The 19,232-nt window shown below is 46.9% G+C and overlaps 1 long non-coding RNA gene across 1 annotated transcript; it reads right to left on the bottom strand.

Moving 5' to 3' along the window:
* Nucleotides 1-1,527: 1,527 nt before the first annotated feature.
* LOC124109211 (uncharacterized) lies at nt 1,528-14,921 on the bottom strand. The gene is made up of 3 exons (XR_006856889.2): nt 14,711-14,921; nt 12,057-12,150; nt 1,528-1,650 (listed from the first exon to the last, which is right to left on the bottom strand). It is a non-coding gene; the product is annotated as an uncharacterized LOC124109211 (long non-coding RNA).
* Between the last annotated feature and the right edge of the window lie 4,311 nt (nt 14,922-19,232).

The raw sequence follows: 19,232 nt of genomic DNA, 5'->3' as shown, positions 1-19,232 counted from the left end.
CAGTGAGAAATAATCGTGGAATTTTCTTTAAACTGCTTTCTTCTTTTAAAACCAGAATTTGAGTATATGCTTATCATGTGCAGGGCTCAGAGTTCAACCCCAGCATCAAACAAATGGACAAAAAAAGAGTTTAAAAAAAAATAAAATCATGACTTAGGCTGAACTTTCTTTGACACTGCTGACTCAATTCAAAATGGGAAATGATTGCACAGAAACTTCATGCAGATGTCTTCCCCTTAAGTAGTGCTTGACTGGGTCTGTACTCTGTGATCAGCTTGCTTCAAAACCTTGGGTCTATACAGAGAGAGAGCAATCTTTTGGGTGAAGGAGAGGCTAGAAACTGAAGCACCCATACAAGGCTTATGGAAAATGCCCAGTGGGGGATACCTGCCACCAGACACATGGTACCAAGTACACCTGCCTTCCTGTTGGTGTGCACTCCCAGGAGTTCCCTTTTGGAAACCTGGCCTTCTCTGAACCCCACTAGACTGCATTTAAATGACTGCTCTATTAACTGGGAAGGAGCGTGATGTGGGATCCCATTTCCTTGTTTGTAATTTGGGGAGAATACTACCTGCTGCTCAACACTACAGGAGTGAAATGAAGTCAGATCATGTTCCTGGCCCACAGGAGCAAGAGCTCACTGCTGTCCACACCCTCCTTCCATCCCATCCTTTGTTTCCTCCTCTGCTGTCTGGAGACAAGTTATAAGCAGAAAACTGGATGTTCACATTCTTCCTCGTGGACACCTAGAAAGGTGCATGTGTCTGTGGTGCCTGCTTATACATAGCAAGGTCAAGCACAGCAAAGGACGAGGCCCTTGAGCCAAGCTTGAACTCAGAACCTCCAAGGAGAAGAGGTGCCCAACAGAAGGGTAAGCAGAGAGGTTCCAAGACCCAAAGGGAGCAGAAATGTCACATAAGGTTTTCCCATAAACATTTCTTAAACCAGAAGTTCTCCATCCCACTGCACAGATGGCCAAGATTCAACTAGTGTAGTATCTCAGGGTTCCCAGGGGTTTCAGAACGTAGCCCCAGTGGAGAACTGCAGTCCACAGACTGTTAGTGCACACTTCTCTGGAATAGTAAACGGAAACCTAGAGTGTACAGGACCTGCAGTCCCAAGAATTAACCTATTTCCTCCACTCGGGCCTGGAGGGAAATGATGGTGGCTTTGTGTCCCCCCGGAGACCCAGGGGCCAGTAAGCTTCTCCAGGGTCTCCTGCTCCTGCTGGCACAGCCCCTCAGCTTGCAGGAAGAGAGGGGCCCTGACCTACCCAGGGCACAGAGAGGCTGCCTGTGCCTGCCAACACCAGTGCAGTCCCTGCACCTGCCTGGGCTTGTGGGTTGTCGACAGAGAAAATGGTGTACTTTACATGCCCTGTCTCCTGCCCAAGTGACACAGAACTCTACCTCATTGACAGGGAAAGCAAGAATACACAGCCCAGGTCCAGCTGCCCAGGAGTTATCAGAACAGAGGAAGGACAAACATTAATGTTTAACCGAACGATCGTTATTTGCAAAGTTTGTTAAGAGTCACCAGACGTCTCCCACCTGGGACTTTCCCATTCCTGGTCATCCTTGTCTTTTTCTTCCTTGGTGTCTCCAGCATGTGGGTGTTTCTGCACAATCCGCATTCCACCAGCTTTCACTGAAATGAAAACCAAGGGCAAGTATGATTAGTACAGACGGGGAACTGCCTCAGAGTTTTGCCCAGTGGCCACAAGTCAGTTTGGAGACCCTGGCAGTGACAATCATTAACTGGGGGTAGGGGGTAGTGTGGTTTGGAGGAGATTCAATGTGTTACCTGTGCAATGCTATCTCTTATCATTATCAGATGTTAGAAACTTTCCAAGACTCTGGGGTCCCTTTTTGGTTACCTCTCACGTATTTTATAAGAACAGTCACATAACCAAAATGTGAAGCATGCGGAGCAGTGGCTGCTTAGTTCTGCACATCTTCTTGATACAGGGGCTCCCTAAACCCTGCCCTACCCTGTGAACATTATTTTCTCAAATACCAGTGATGCTTTTGATAGGTGACATAGTTACAGGTGACACAGAACAGCTACTGTGTTAGTCACAGAACCTAGTCGGGAGTGGCAAAGATGTCCAGAGCAGCCCTTCCCAGGCTGTGCTGTGAAACCCTCCTATTGGTAGATGTTCATTCTGTTTTTAGAAAAACAGCCTCATTGCAGTTGGGTATGGTGGCACACGTGTGTAATCCAGCAGCTCGGGAAGCTGAGGCAGGAGGATTGTGAGTTCAAGCCAGCCTCAGGAACTCGGAGAGGCCCTAAGCAACTTAGTGAGACTCTGTCTCTAAATAAAACATAAAAAATGGTTAGGGATGTGGCTCTGTGGTTAAGTGCCCTTGGGTTCAATCTCCCCCACCAAAAGCTTCATCAAGATCTAATTTATGTACAATTCACCCATGTAAATTATATAATACAGTGGTTTGAGTATATTCAAAGTTATGCAACCATCACTACAATAAATTTCTGTCACCCAAGCAGAAAATCCCATACCCACAAACAGTTGTTCCCTGTTCACCTGTCCCCCAGCAACCAGTTACAACAGTTACTTGGGCTGGTCTCTTCTGGACACTTGGAATAGAAATGGAATCATAAAACACATGGGTTTGGGTGGCTGCCTCCTTTCAGACAGCACGTGTTCAGGTTCGCCTGTGTTGCAGTGTGAGGGCTCGATCCTTCTCAAGGACAAAACACTCCATCACACAGAATCACCGCGTTCCATTCCTCCGTTCATCACATGGTGGATATATGGGTTGTTTCCACTTTTCAGCTGTTATGGATAATAAGCTTTGAACACATTTATGTGACTTTTTCTGTGTACATATTTTCATTTTCTTAGGTTTGTACCTAGGAACGAATGGCTGGGTCACATATTGACTCTGCATTACACTGGTGAGGAACCAGGATTGCTTTTCAGTTGTGCGCCATTTTCCATTCTCACTGGTGTGAGGATTTCTGCACATGTGTCCATGCTTGTCATTGTCTATTTAATTATTGCTGTCCTAGTGGGTGTGATGTGCTATTTCATAGTAGTTTGATTCACATTTGCCAAACACTAACATCTTAATACTATCTTACAAGGAGGACGAGAGTGGGACATGGGACACCAGGATCTAATGGGTGTAGGAAATACTAGGTTAAACAAAAACAAATGGGCTTCTTCTAGAGAGATTTTGGGGCCCTTTAGCATGCTAATGTGCATCATGAAGCTTTATGAGGGGCATGGAGCATGCAGTCTCCCCCAGATGTTTCTTTTTCTTTTTTTTCTGTGTGTGTGTGTGTGTGTGTGTGTGTGTGTGTGTGTGCATGGACGCAATGGGGATTGAACCCAGGGGAACTTTACATTGAGCAACATCCCCAACCCTTTTTTAGTTTTTTTTCTTTATCTAGAAGTGTTTATTTTTTATTAGTGCATAATAGTTATACATAATAGTGGGGTTCATTTTGACATATTCATAAATGCATAAAACATAGTTTCCTCATTTCAGTCTCCTGCCTTTTTAAAATTTTGAGACAGGATCTCAGTAAATTGTCCAGGCAGGCCTCAAACTTGTGATCCTCCTGCCTCAGCCTACCAGGTTGCTAGGATTACTGGTATGCCTGGCCCCAGATGCATTTGACTCAGTTTTTGTTTTGATCTATTTTTGGTTTTGCAGTAATGCTGTTATCATCTTTTAGCACCACAGTGTCCCATGGAATAGAGTTTGGAAATACTAGCCATATATCCAAAAAGATGACCTCACATAGTGGTGTGGAGCTGAGGTTCTTTGAAGAAGCTGCACCCATATAGAAGATCTTGCAGACTGCTTGACTGGCTGAGCAAGAGGACTGCGATTGTGGAGAGATGGAAGATTTCAGATCGGGATCCCAGGCATCTTGGTATTTCTTAGGCTCTTTAGTAGCCACTTAATTTCAACTCCTATATCTGCCATTATAACTTCAAATAAAACTCAGAATAAACCACTAAACTTTGCAGACCTATAAGCATCCACCAAGCTAAGCATGTTTAAGGTAATGGCTAAACCTACAGGAAAGATTTTTCTCCCTCTGCTATAGCCAGCCTACCTGATGACCCACCAAATGTTTGCTAAATGTATTGATTAGGACTTCCCTTGTTTTGTGGCTGTAAAAGTTGCATGGTGGAGTATGTCATGTAGTGCCACTTCCCAGACCACAGCCACTCCTGTTTGGCTTAGGATAAACTATTTTCTTGTTTCCTTTAAAGCACAGTTGTTATTTTACATGGACAGTGGTTGCTTAATCTGCATAAAGGGGAGAAAACTCCAAGATGGAGACATTCAAAGGAGGGAACAGCAATCTACACCACGGGCCTCCTTTACCAATTCTCAAGGAGGGGAGTGCTTTTTTTTTTTGCATTTACCCCAGGTTCTTGATGCAGGCCTCAGGGAGTCCCACCCTTGCCCTACTCAGGGCAGCTACTGGGTCTTTGGCCACGAAGCAGCCACATCCCACAGTACCGTCCATTTGTCACTACAGCTCCTCCGGGGTCCCAAATCTGGGTGGACCTTGCTGGTTCACAAAAGTCCAGGGCAAGTTGATAATGCTGATGAACAGGAAGAGACTGTGAAGTCACCTCAGCCTCACATGCTCCAAGTTGATTAGTCTTCAATTTCTCAGACTTCAGGAAGACGATGACGCTTGCTTCTCAGGGACAATGGTATCCTAGCAGCTGTCCCTCAGATGAGGGCAAAACAGGCATCAAGTAAAATAAATGGTTGTGTTTAAACAGTGCCCATGCCGGTCTGGGATTGGAACTACAATCTCCCTGTGCCCCACCACTTCTTTCATGGAGCGGGGGCATTCTACTTTGGAAAGAAAGAAATAGGATCCTGTTCAGTGATCCACTTTTTATCTTAGGAATTCATTTCTAACCATTTTGCGTCTGACTGCGAGAGCTTATGCCTTGTGGTCTCCAACTCATCAGGTCTTTACTTGATAGGCTCTGCTTCTTTTCTCATGTTTCCCATTATAATAAACTTAACCATTTGGGCATACATGTATGTGCACTTAGAGTTGTATAGGCAGATATTTTGTCACCTGGGCCCTAGGAGTCAGTGCTCCTGTTGGTTTCTGTCTGCTCCTTCTTGCTCTCATGCAGGCGACTATGGATCACACACTTGTCTTCACCGGGCCTGTCAGGAAGATCTTATGGGGCCCGTGGTGTAGACAGCAATTCTTTCAAGAAATGCTGCTTGTGATCTACTAGATCAAGAGGAAGGTGCCTGAAAGTCCTTACCAAGGATTTCTTAGGATGGAACAGCCAGACCAGACAGTGTAATCAGAACCCCACTCATGGAAGCCGGCCTCATTTACCAATTCTCAAGGAGATTTGTGCTTCCATTCAGAGCCCATGCTGACATCCAAGGCTGCGGGGACCCTTCCTTGCCATTCCACTGTGTTGCTGGGGAGGGTCCCCTCTGCCATGTCTCCCCCAGGGTTTGGCTTCTGAGCATGAAGCATTATGCTACAGTCTGGGGTCTGTGGGCCAACTCTCATGCTGTCTGAATTTCAGTTCCTTGTTTTTGGTTTCTAAGGATTTTCCTCACTTTAAACTCAGATTAAAAAAAAAAAATAAAAGATAGCTGAGTACAGGAGGCTGAGGAAAGAGGATAACAAGTTCAAAGCCAGCCTCAGCAACTTAGTGAGATGCTAAGCAACTCAGTGAGATCCTGTCTCAAAATAAAATACAATAAAAGGGCTGGGAATGTGGCTCAGGGGTTAAGTTCCCCTGAGTTCAATATCTGGGAGAGAGAGAGAGAGAGAAATCTACTATTAGTGGACAGCTTTTAAATCTAAGATTTCCCAGCCTGTGTAGTACCCCATTAGAAATGGAGTTTGAAAATAAAATTCTGCAGTACAGTAAATGACTTTCCACTCTCTTGAAATGTGGAATTTGAGAATTATGTTTTTGACCAAAAGAAGAGCCTAGAATCGTCCCATGAATTTTTTTTCTTTTTAAAATTCTTTTCATAGTTGTACACAGACAGCATGCCTTTTATTTTATTTACTTATTTTTATGTGGTGCTGAAGATTGAACCCAGTGCCTCACACAAGCTAGGCAAGTGCTCTGCCACTGAGCTATAGCCCCAGCCTCCATGAAATGTTTTTCACAATACATTTTCCTTTTCTCACACCTTGATCCCATGCCCTTCAGAAATTGATTAGAGATGCTGTTATGTTCCACCAAAATGCAAAGTCTTAACACCTTAGATAGTGTGTGTCTTTAAAGAGGTAATTAAGTTAAAACTAGGTCAGACCCTGATCCAATAAGATTATGTCCTTATAAGAAGCGGGTACAGTGGTGCACGCCTATAATCCCAGTAGGAGGCTGAGGCAGGAGGATTGTGAGTTCAGAGCCAGCCTCAGCAACTTAATGAAGCCCTAAGCAACCCAGCAAGACTTTGTCTCTAAATAAAAACATAAAAAAGGCTAGGGATGTGGCTCCTAATCCCCAGTACCCCTCTCCCAAAAAGGAAGAGATGCAGCGAATGCACGTGCACAGAAAAAAGGCAGAGAGAAGAGCCAACTGCCAGCCAAAGAGAGGCCTCAGGAGAAACCACACCTGCCCACACCTTGATCCTGGACTTGCAACCTCCAGAACTGTGAGAAAGAAAGGTCTTAGTATTCTGTTATGGCATCCCTAGCAAACTCATTCAGGTGCCCATTTAAAAATAATCTCTGAATCATTTTTACTTGGCAGACATAAAACCTTTGAACTGTAACTCACAGATGTATTCCATAAACTAACTAAAAGTAAAAAGGGCTGTGAAACCACTACAAAGAAAACTGATACTGAGCATCAAGGTGACATTTGAAATAATCAAGTCTCTGAAAGCTCTGTGGAAAGGCCTGTCCATACTTCCATTGAAATAAGGGCTCAGTGGCAGGGCTAGTCACCCAGCATTAGCACTTGCATTTAATTCTGTTTCTAAAAACAATTAACTTCATTAATCTCTCTCAGTATGTTTGGTGATTAATGCAGCAATAAGAAGTGACAATAATAATAATTCAAGGCTGAGACAGATTAATTTTAACTTGCAATACTGCCCCAAAATATGACAACTAAATTTATTGTGATTGTTGTATCCATGTCTCAAAAACTTTCCATTGGTAAAACTATAACGGCAGAATTATTTTCTCGGAAATCTTTGCAGAATTATTTGCCAATCTAGATATTTTTGTGAGACATCAGGAAAAAAACTCGAATTTTTGTACTGGTGGTTGTTATTCAAACAAAAGCTTCAAATTTAAGGAAGAACTACATACCTTTCAGCATAAGTGCTATGCAGAGGAGAAGTGCATGATCCTGGGGCCAGACCCTCAGGCTCACTTCCACCCCTGCCTGCGTGTTTGTGTGCATGTGTGTGCACGTGTGTGCCCAGGCATCTGTACATGTGTGAATGTGCCTAGCAAGCTGTCAAAGCTCTCTGTGCCTCAAGATCCCCCTCTGTGAAGAGAGTGACAGTATTTCTCCTCCCACAGACAGCTGAGGACTATGTGAACTGGCACCCTGGAAATCCCTCCAGCGGGCCTGGTACATAGGAGGTGCATAGCTGTTAGCTAGTCTCACCACGCGGGGTCTCAGTCAGCTTTTCACTCCTGTGACCAAAGCACCTCACAAGAACAAGTTTAGAAAAGGAAAAGTTTATTTGAGGCTCACAGTTTTAGAGGTCTCAGTCCCTAGATGGCCAACTCCATTCCTCACTGCCGTCAGGGCCCAGGGCAAGGCAGCAGACCATGGCAGATGGGTGTTGTGGAAGGGAGCAGGTCAGGACATGACCAGCAAGGAGGAGAGGAGGGGGGAGACGGGGGGTGGAGAGAGAGAGAGTGAACACGTGCACTCCCCCCTCATGGACAAAATATAGTCCCCAAAGGCACACCCTCCAGCCACCCACCTCCTCCAGCCATACCCTACCTGCCTGCAGTCAACACCTAGTTAATCCCTATCAGGGGGTTGATGACTTGTCATTTTACCTCTAAACTTTCTTGCATTACCTCACATGAGCTTTTGGGGGACACCTCCCAACTAAACCATGACAGGCAGGTTTTATAAATTAGAATTGCGTGCTTAGAGACCTCTACAGTGCTCAAATCCTTGGTGCCTGAATGTCTCCTCCCTGTGGTGACAGCATCAACCTATGACCTCCGGGTCATTGAGGAATGAAGGAGAGGCCTGCAAAGTGCTTGGCCACTGTGCTGCTGCTGATCATGTGGCCAGCTGACCATCACCAGGTAGTTACCACTACCTCACCACCTAAGCAGGGAAGCTTCCAGAGACTCTGGGATCCTGGACAATCCTCCCACTTTCTGCTTTCTTTGCTGTCACTGTGCGGGTACTGCCCTGGGCACTCCTATGCATGGTCCCACTTCATCAGCTCCCCATGGGGCAGGGCCTGAAGCAGCAGCCACCATGCACAGGCAGCCAGCAGCACAGCAGGATGAGATCCAAGATCTGCTCCCCAGTCACACCCACATCTTCCTATGCTGGGGATCCTTCCAAGATGCAGAGCATGGAGGCTCTTCAGTGTAGGGTGGGGCCTACAGGTAGGTCCAGAGTACTCTGTCCCCTCCAGGAGGGAACTGTGAGAGGAAGTCACTAGCAGCTAGCTATTGGTAATGCTCAATAGCTGGCTAGAAAAATCTATAACATGCAGATGGAGGGGGAAAGAGAAGGGTCTTTCCAGGGTCACTCAGTACCTGAGGAGCCCTGTGAGCCCCAGTGTAGTGCCCAGCAGGGAAGAGGAAGGGTGTGGATGCACACAAAAGTCCCCAAAGCACTGAATGTGGAGACTGGAGCGTGACTTAGAAGTGTTGCTGCCTTTGTTCTTGCCTGAGAAGGGCTATTGAAACGTTATTCAAAGGGACGCTAATCCACTACAAGAAATGAAGATTCCGAGGATCATTGTGGTAGGAAAAACAAAAGAAAACAAAACAGAAAACAAGCAGAGTGTGTAGGTTAGGATTAAACCTGATGGCTAGGGCATTGTGGTAGCAGATAAGCACATGGAATCGGACCTCCCCTCCCCTCCCCTCCAATGTGAGATTGGAGGGTGAGCCTCCTGAGAGGCACAGGGCAAGGGCTGCCATCTATTTTAGTCAAGAGAAATGGCTCTACTAGGAGAGAACCACTTGGCAAGAACCCCCTTCGATGGAAGCTCATTACCCCAGGGCAGAGCCCTGTCAAGACAAAGTGGAAAGAATAAGAGGCCAGAGGCAGAGAGAAGCTGTGGGGCACTGGGTTCTGACATCTGGACTGAAAGCACACCAGCTGTGGGGGACCCCAGACTGTGGGGACAGACAGGGGCTTTCTGGTACGTACACATACACAGGTGGAAGTGCTAAAACTTGAGCCCCCAATACGCTGCTGAACTTGCACCCCAGATGGAAGGAAGGGAAGTGCATCTGAGCACTGAGAATGACTGTGAAGGTGCTAAGGCACTCAGGCCTTACCATATCACTTTCCAGGACATGGTAAGGCCCACAGGCCCTGAGGGCTTTGACTCAGCTAGAAGGGCTGGGTGTGTCTTCCATAGCTGTTTACTCCATTCAGGACACAGCTTTGACCTCAAGGACAAACTGGGTGGGGAAATGGAGGGGGACCCTGGTGGGCAGATAACCATGTCCCCTTCAAGCTGAGAAAGTGTGGGGGTCAGCAGTGTAGGGAACCTTGAATTTAGGGAAAGAAATTAGTTCTAAAAATGCCAGGGGAAAGTAGGATCCATTGCCTGGAGGTGCTCAGGAGAAGCCCGGCAGTGAGGATTGTTGGCTGAGGCAGGGACTCTCAGGTATTTGCCTATCCTACTCCCAGCGTCCCTTGCAGTTGGTTTGGGGCCATTTAAGTGGGTCCTAGACAAAGGAATGGGAAAAGTGACTGGTGGGCAGCATAGTGTTGCTCATCCCAGGACCTTAGATGTGCTATGTGGCAAGGGGGAATCAAGGCTGGGAGTAAGAGGCTGATCAGCTGATCTGAACATGAGGAGACTGCCTGCATTATCCTCATGGCCCATGTGATCACAGGGTCTTCAAACACGCAAGAGTAGAGAAAGAGTCAGGGTTGGGGGCTGTGATGGAAGAAGGATGTAAGCAGCCACTGTGGCCTCTGCAGAAGGAGCAGGGGCCACAAGGCAAGTGGATGCCTCTGGACTCTGGGAATGGCAGGGGAACCGTTCTCCCCCAAAGCCTCCAGAAGGAACAGCCCGGCTGACACCTTGACTCATTTTGGACTTCTCACCTCCAGAATCATAAGATAATAAAGAACTGAATTATTTTTCAGTTACTAAAACAAACACAGTGGCCTGTTTCCCATTTGACTTTAAATAAATACACTCATGTGTAATGATTTTAAGTTTACAGTGGTTTTAAACTACCAAGGTTATTGTGTTTTGCTATACTAGTCATAAAAACTAACCCAGTGAAGCATGCCGCTTGCGGGCCCCAAGCATGCTGACCCACACTTATCCCCCTCTGTAGTGGCTTTGCCTTGAAACAGCAGTGTCCTGCAGCAGGAGGAGTCTGGGCCTCTGTACTGTTTCTTGTAGAGGGTCGCCCAGGAAACAAATAAACCTTAATTTGTTCAGCTCACTTACTGTACTTTTTACAAAAGTGAATATCCTTTATATAAATACAAAGACTTCTGAGGTTGAGAAGGGGAAACTATTCATAAAACCAAGTCAGAACGCACAGAGCATTGGCTGAAATGAAAAGGACACACATAGAAGATGTTAGAAGGGGAAAATAACCAAAGGTGGCTAGGGAACAACAGTAAAACCTAGAAAGGCTGTGATCCAGCCTGACCAGAAGCTTCTTAAAAAAACAAAAACAAAACAACAACAACAAAACAACCACACAATAACTGAAGGATATTTTCCCCTTGGCATGCTGGAACCAAAAGCACACCTCTGACCTGCATCTAGCAGAGAACATGAGGATGCTGTTGGGCCGTCTGTGACTATATGATTAATACAATAAAAGACAACGGAGCTTCGCATTTCTAGCAGTAGAATGGTCTGGATAACTTGAAAACCCTCCTACAGGAAGATAATTCAGGGAGAAATGTTACCCACAACCTTATAAATTCTCCCTTAACTCATGACTGACCGACTGGTTCATGTTCATATTTTTACTTGACTTAGTTCTATGGGGGGGGGGGTGCCACCTACTTTTTGAAGAAAACTATATAACATTAGTAACATTCAATGCTATCATATCAGACTTATGAGACTTCACTGACACATGGTTTTGGCTCCTCTGAAAAATGGGGGCAGGGGAATGTGGCCAGCAACATGTATTTATTCACATCACTGCCAAAACCCACAGAGACTGGCAGAGATGAGTAACAGTATGGCTTGTAATCATGTCCTCCTTTCTGCTGTGGAAGGCTATTGCTGCTGTTGGGGGAAATAGCAAGGAATCTCACTACTTTTAACTTTGCTAATCCAGTTTTGCAAAACTTCTCATAAAATAAGCATTCTTCACCCCATTTCTCTGCAAATATTTTGTAGTGGAAAACAGTGGTGGGGTCTCCAGTCACTAAATGGATTTCTTCTGCAAAGAGTTGGCAGAATGTGGTGTAGGTCATCCATCACTCTCAAGTGACGATACTTTGTATCTGCACAGAACCTTCCTTTCACACTAACCAGAAGCCTTTACAAACTGCCCCAATGATATCACACCTTCAGAGGCAGCACCTGGCAAGTGACAGGGTCCCCTGTCTGGCTGTAAGCAGCAAAGGCCCTTCAGGCTGGTCCCCTGGTCACTGGCTCAGAGGAGTCAGCAAGACATACTCCTAACAGTTTGGACAGTTTTTTAAATGGCACTGTCCTCAGGGTCCCAATGTTAAGGTGACTACTAATTTAATGACAGTGCCAAGTGCTTAGAACTGTGCTGGCACAGTATTACACTCAGTCCGCCATTTCCTGCATTCCTCAACCTAAATGAGAAAAGGGGACAGCTTGCACCATTAGCACACAATGGAGAGGTCTCACACAGGGAAGTTGGAAGCTTACCATGCTTTGGGGAATAGAAGGTGAGAAAGGGCCTGAAGTAACTCCCAGGAGAAAGCTGTTTGTAGAGTATCTCATGCCAGGCACAGTGAGACCCCTGGGATTTAAAGATATTTCAATAAGACCCAGCCCTGGAAGCCAGGAGAAGAGAGGCAGACAGGGAGAGGTAAGTGCAATAAAGAAAATGGGACTACTGTGGGGAGAGGGAAGAGGAGACCTGATCCAGACAGCAATAAAGAGAAAACACAAAAGAACAGCAAGACAGTCACTGTAAGAGAATTTTATTATTTCTGATTAAGGATTTAAGCACAAGTCTGTTATCCAATTTAAGCACTTAATAAAAGTGTTCCCAAAGTTTTTAAGGCAATTATTTTAATTTATGAATTATGCTCTTGGCTATCTTTGATGATTATTATAGTGGCTGGCAGAATGGCTTACTCTCTGGCAATACCAGACTGAAGAACATTGGGAGCTTCCTGGGAAAAGAGGCTTGCACACAGGTCCTCTGTAAACTGGGGAAAGCATGCCTCCCAGGAGCACTGCAGAGCCAATACTGCAATTTCCAAGTACTGTACCTTCCAAGTACCTGTCTACCTAGGCTTCTGGGCTCAGAGCCCAGGGCCTTTCCTTCAATTCTGGCCAAGTCTTATTGGCCTTGAAAATGCTGTGTGACAGAGACAGCTACCCAAAGCACTCCTGCTAGACTTGGGCCCCTCAGTTAAGAGGTGTGCCCTGAAATCCCTGGAGTTTACTGTGGTTAACTGACCTGGGGGCTTTGATCCTGAGGGGGGCAGGTGAGAGCTTGGAAGAGTCACAGCAGCAAAGGCTGTATACTGGGACTTATCCAGAGGAAGATCTCCATGCCATCCTGGGATTTCACAGATGAGGAAATCTGAGTCCCACAGAAATGGAGTGGCCTGTCTCCAAACTTGTAACCCAAGTTCACTGATATATAGGTGCAAATAAATTGCCTCTTCTCTTGTTAGGCATAAATAAATCATTAATTTTTTTAATTCAAAAGCCTTGTAGTTTACAATTCAAGCAAAATTAGAATTCTGCATGAAAATTTCTCCCAGAGAGTTAACATGTACAGTTGATAATTCTGATCTTAAAAATCTCCATATGGATATGTCTATATATGCAATTTAATTACTGCTACTTTAATTTGGTATCATTCCAGCAAATATACTTGAATGAATTCATTACTGTGGGGGAGTGGACAGTCTCAGGAAGACTGCTGCTGCAAGGTTCTGGGGTGTCAACCCTGCCATGAGGGTAAATAAAGGAGTTCCTCCCAACACAGAAGCACAGAGCTACAGGCAGCTGGGCAGGGACACCTTGCTGTAGGAATTAAAGATCAGAGCTATCCTTAAAGGAAATCCCTTCGAGGGTGGTTTTGCTTGTGTTTTGTATTTTGTTTTTTCTGTGCTACCGATAGCACTCAGGGCACCAGGTACTCTATCACTTAGCAACACCTCCAGGCCTTGGGGGGCTCTTTGTTTTTGTTGTTATGAGCAAAAGCTCCCAAAGCCATTTCCATTACAGTGGGACACTTTTCTAACACAGGTCCTGATAAGTCCTCTTGGAACAGCCAGCCATTTTTTTTCACTCTTAGTGCAAGTTGTTGCTGTTGGGAGGCTGTCACTAGTGAAGTATATTCCTCCTCTGCAGTGTAACATATTTAAAGATTGTCCCTATTCCCTGTAATGAGGCAGAGAATTTGTGTCCCACAGTGGGAGACAGATTACGAATTCTTCACTATTAGATGGCATAGATGTGCCACAAAAAGAAGCCTCAGTCCTCTGAGGATTTGTGAGCGAAAGACTGAGTTCTAGTCCTGACGTTTGCAATTAAGACCCTAAAAGAACCCCAAACCTCAATGTGACCTGTCTTCTGTCACCTAAGTACTTTGATCTGCTCACCAAGTGTCTTTCCATATGGATCCACTGTCCCTTGAAAGGGCAGCAGAAATGGAAATCGACCAGTCTGGTCAACATCAGAGAAAACAGCACTGTGAGCAGAGAGAGAAGGCCCCAGTGAACCCAAAGGCTGCTTAAATTCCTACATTCTAAGAAAGATGGCTCTTTCCTGGGTTTAGCTTGTTTGGCTCAGAAATTTAGCATTTTCTTTCTTTTTTTTAAAGCACCTTTGAAAAAAAGCTGGACGTGAAAGAAAGTGGGGTAAGAGAAGTCATATTGAGTGATTAATGATGAAAATGATTTCCGCCCCTTTGGTTCTTTTATCAGTACCCAATGCTGTCGGGCTACAATTAATCATTCCGATATTGAAAACACAGACTCCTGTTACTCTTTTAAAAAGAAAAAAAAACAAAAAACTCTGTACATTCTTAGTAAACAATAACAGCTCAAACTTTCTTTTGTAAAGTTGTGCAACTGGGCTTAGGCCGTTGTCATTAGCAAGCAACGGCCACAGGTAGGCTACGTGTCGCACTCGTCATGACAGCGGGTCTCGGCGGGCGCGGGCCCGGGTCTGCCAACCGCAGCGGGTGGCAGCGGTGGAATCCCGCACAGGCCGGCGGACCGCGAGCCCGGGCGCCCGCACTCCCCTGCGCCCCGCGCTCGGGCATCGGGGCGCGCGGTCCCTCGGGGGCCTCCCCCGCCCGGCGCCCCCGAGAGTAAGCGGAAACGAGTCAGTACCGGCGGGCGGGTGTCCAGCTTTAGTCTCTAGTTTCCCTTCGGGAGGCGAAGACATGGTGCCACCGGAGTTCCGCGGGGCTGGGCGGCGGCGGCGGCGGCGCGGCTGGCGGACCTGAAGGGAGTGCGCGTGCGAGAGCGAGAGTACGCGCAGGGGGCGAGGCAGCCAGGGGGGCGCGCCGCCGCCCGGCGGGGGGCGTGGCCGATGAGCTTCGACGTGGCACGCTCCGCCCTCCGGCACCGGGCGCGCCGACGTCACTGCGGCCGCCCCGCCCCACCCCGCCCCGGCGGCCTCCTGCGCGCGCGTACAGAGCATGCGCAGCGGGCCGTGCCACGTTGGGGATCGTGGGGAGGAGCGAACGGGAAGGAGGGCGTGGCGTTCGGTTTTAGGGGAAGTAGGGGGTCGGGGCTGGCTGAGGACGGGGAGAGTAGCTGGTGACTAAAAAGGGCCCAGCTTGAGAACACTCCCCCCTCCACGAAACCGCTCCGCCTGCCAGTGTCCCCACGTGGACGGCCACGCGGTGGGGAGCTGAGGTCTCGACCTGAAGTCCTCAGCTAGACTTGAGACCCCCGATGGGGCCGGGGGTCGGATTTTGTAAAGAGACGACGCAAAGGAACAGCCTGCTCCCCGGGACAGAAAGGCAGCTCCGGAAACGGCGAGTTCCCGAGCAGCCGCGTGGGTGCGGCCTCGGAGCCGTGGTCTCCCTGCTGCGCGGGCTCGCGGGTCTCCCCAGCGCCCTGCAGCCCCAGGGACTTCAGGGCCGCCGTCTCCGTGGCTGGATTAGCATTCAGACATGCCCAAGACCTTGGAAGGAAACACCGTCACCTCTCTTGGCTGTAGGTTTGTCTGTGATGACAGAACTGTTCAAAGTGGTCGGGAACCTCGCCCCTTCTTAGCAGCAGTCAACCTGGTTTTCAGTCAGCTCCCCTGCGGCTTCCCCCAATTACGGGGAAATCCCTTAGTCAAGTCTCACATGACCTCCATGCTGCCAAATCCAGTGGTCACTCTTCCACTGATTCTACTTGACCTCTTAGCAGTACTTTGAAGAAGCCATCCATCCTCCTGTTCAGCTTCAGGGATGCCATGTTAGTGCCTCGTCTTGCAGTTTTGGGGCCACCCTGGCTGCACAGTCTATATTTCTAAATATTTGTCCCAAACCTCAACATTGCCTCCCGCCCCTGCCGCCCCTTTCCCTAGGCTTAGATGGTGTCTTTGTCTGTGTTCTGCTGCTACAACAAAATCTGAGAAGGGGTTAAAGAGCAGAGATTTCTTTGGCTACTGGTTCTGGAAGCTGAGAAGTTCAAAGGCACAATGATGGCATATTGGTGAGGCCTTGGTGCAGCAACACCTCAGAGTGAAAAGTGAAAGGGTGAAGAAGAGGGCTGAACTCTCCTAATGAATTCACTGTAAGGGTGACCCTGTAAAAGCAAACTTGATTCATGGGGGCAGAACTCTCATGACTTAATCACTTCCTACTAAGCCCCCATCTCCTGCATTGTTGCATTCAGGATTTAAGTTCAACACTTGAACCTTGGAGGGACGTGTCAAACCATAGAACATCTTGGATGCCTTCTATCACAGGCAAGCCCACGAGTATGTCTTTCATCCACATGCTTACAGATCCCAGGCCTGCAAACCAATTTCCGTATCCTTGATCTCTTGACTGATACATTCCATTGGCTCTGAAACTCCATCAAAGAAGATGCCTCCTTCAGGGCTGCCCAGTTCTTTGTGTCAGGCCACACACACTGATAGTGGCCATACGCTGATCTTGCACTCACCCTCCATGTTTCACTATCACTAATGGCTGTGGGCCACCTGATGGTTGTGATACAGTTGTCATTGTCTTGCGTTCACATCAGAAGTTGCAAACCAGTAAGAACAGCTTAGAAGGAAATCCTGGAATAACAGTGAAGCACTTTTCTCCTCTGTAGTATTGGGGATCGAATCCAAGGCCTCGCACATACTAGACAGGCATTCTACCAACCCAGCCCCAAAGTGCTCTTTTCACTAACACTCTTGAAGGAACAGAGAGAATCCGAAGACAGTGCTTTGGATTTTGAACTGAGAAGCTTTAAGAATACCTAACCAATTAATTTTATGAATATTTTCCTTTTTCTGTATATGACTAAAAATTCAAGTCTTAACAACTGTAAAATAATTATTTCTAAGAAATACAAAATAAAAACTTTAGTTTGAAAGAAAACATTGTATTAAAGTTTAATTGGCCATGTTTTCCCCTTTTCGGCACATAAAGTAGCAGGCATAAGCTATGGCATCTCAGACTCAATAACGAACAGGATTGTTAGGGAATGCTGGGGTAAAAGGAGGAGCTTTCTGAGGAAAGAGCGGAGTGACTCTGGGGGCCACAGACACCAATGGGATGGCCTGAGGTCTGAGAGGACTAGACTGATGGGGCCCTCTAGTGTAACAGCATGTACAGTGCCACATGTTCAGAGCAGAGTTCCTGGTCACCTACTTACCCACCAATAGCTTCCTCTCTGGAGCAGAGGCCAAGCTACTCTATCAGTGTGCCAACTGGGCAGCATTCCTGCCGAAGAAGACACTGTCATTTAAGGAGGAATTGAACTTAGCTTTAAAAACACAGATTTTCAACGTCCCTTGCAGGGGGTGGTGAGAGATCGCATTTCTGACCACTGAAATGTACTTGGAATATGTGGGGGGAAAGCAGAGGGCAGTGTCCTGGTTTGGATCTGGAATGCCTTCCAGGATTTAAGAGATGAGGCTTTTGGGAAGTGACCTCATCAGAGCCATTGAAGCCAAGTGGACCATAGGGAGGTGGGACCTTATTGGAGGAAGAAGGTCACTGAGGTCTTTCCTGGAGTGGTCTTTCTTCCCTCCTGACCCATCCCCTCTCTTCACTGTGGCCATGAGCTGAGTAGTTTTCCTCCCTCACACCCTTCTGCCACGGCGTTCTGCCTCACCTCCTGCCCAAGGCCGTGGAGACTTTGGACCACTGACCACTGACTGAGAGCTCTGAAGCCATGAACCAAAATAAATCTTTCCCATCAGTTATATTGATAACATAACAAATGAGTTATCACCTTGAGGCAGCCAAAGGCTTGAAAACCACACCTGGACGATGGCAGGGCACAAGGCCAAAGCACATGGGACTTGAAAACAAGTCCCTGTTATATGGAGACCTTGTGCTTGGAGGCTGTGTGGATGGCCAGAGGCAAGCTAGAGCCCTTGCAGCCCACCAGGCATAGCACGATGGGGCCCTGCCCAGCTGTCAGCTCATCTGTCCTGGCTCCAGTGGCCACACTGTCCCAAGTGATGCTCCTTTAGTGGGACAAGCTGATTCTTCCCTTCAGGCCTTAACATCAACCATTTCCACCACTAAGAACCATCTCTCCAGATCCTGTGTGATCGACTCCTTCCTGTTTTGTAATCAGCTTCCCGAGGCCTTGTCTTGAACCATTTCCTGTAAAGAAGCCACCCAGAAGCTCAACTGATACCACTTTTACTGAGTTGAATAGCTTTTCATCCTTGTCTTAAATCCCCCGTGTAACTGTCTGCTCACCCACTGTCTTTCTCCATTGATGACAAGGTCATCTCCATGAAGGGAGAGACCTTGTCCATCTGGCCTGCTCCTGTGTCCCAGCTCCCAAAGGCATGGTGGGCACCACAGCAGTGTTCAGTAGTATCTTCTCCTCATAATTCCGGAGCACAAACACAGGATTTCTTCTAACTGTTTACCTGAATGAAGGGAGCACAGGAGGACTGCATAGGGAATGAGGAGGTTGCCAAGAATCAGAAGGCAAATGCCTCTAATCTTTCCTGATATTTACCTTCGCTGTAAACAAGCGAAGCGTGTGCCTGCCTGCCTTGCTTTGCTTTTCTCTTCTCTCCCTTCCTCTCTTTCTTTCCCTCCCTCTCTCCCTTCCTTCATATCTCTCTCTCTCTCTCTCTCTCTCTTTTTTCTATGTGCTACTGCAGATTATACCCAGGGACTTGCCAGTGTGCTGCACTGAGTTACATTCCCAGCAGTTTTTAGAAAATTTGAGACAGGGCCTCACTAAGTTGCTACGATTGGCCTCACACTTGTGCTCTTCCTCCCTCAGCCTCCTGAGTGTCTGGGATTACTCAGATGTGTGCATCACTGTCCTAACTTCTAAGTAGATTTTTCTCTGGTCTTATGTTGTTTTGAAACAATGGCATCCAATCTGATACTCCTTAATGGGAGTACTGTAAGCACTGGGAAGAGTGTTTGAAGAAGAAACATAATTACAGATTCTCTTTTCCATGGGTATACTTTGTAACCTTGGTGATATCAAGACATGAACTTGAATATCTCTTGTGCTAGTCAGCTTTCCACCACTACAACAAACACTGTGATAAATTAATTTATACATATATAAAAAAGGTTGGGCTTTGGGAGAGAGCACTTACCAGCATGCCTGAGGCCTTGAGTTTGATTTCCAGCATTGTAAAAATCTATCAATCAATAATAAAAAGCTTAAAAAATAGAGAAAAATCTTCATTTTGGCTCATATTTTTGGA

Source organism: Marmota monax, unplaced genomic scaffold (genome assembly GCF_021218885.2).
Source record: "Marmota monax isolate L192 unplaced genomic scaffold, Marmota_monax_Labrador192_F-V1.1 WCK01_AAM20220418_F8-fsc01119, whole genome shotgun sequence".
Classification (NCBI taxonomy): Eukaryota; Metazoa; Chordata; class Mammalia; order Rodentia; family Sciuridae; genus Marmota; species Marmota monax.
This window is presented reverse-complemented; position numbering and strand designations above follow the sequence as displayed.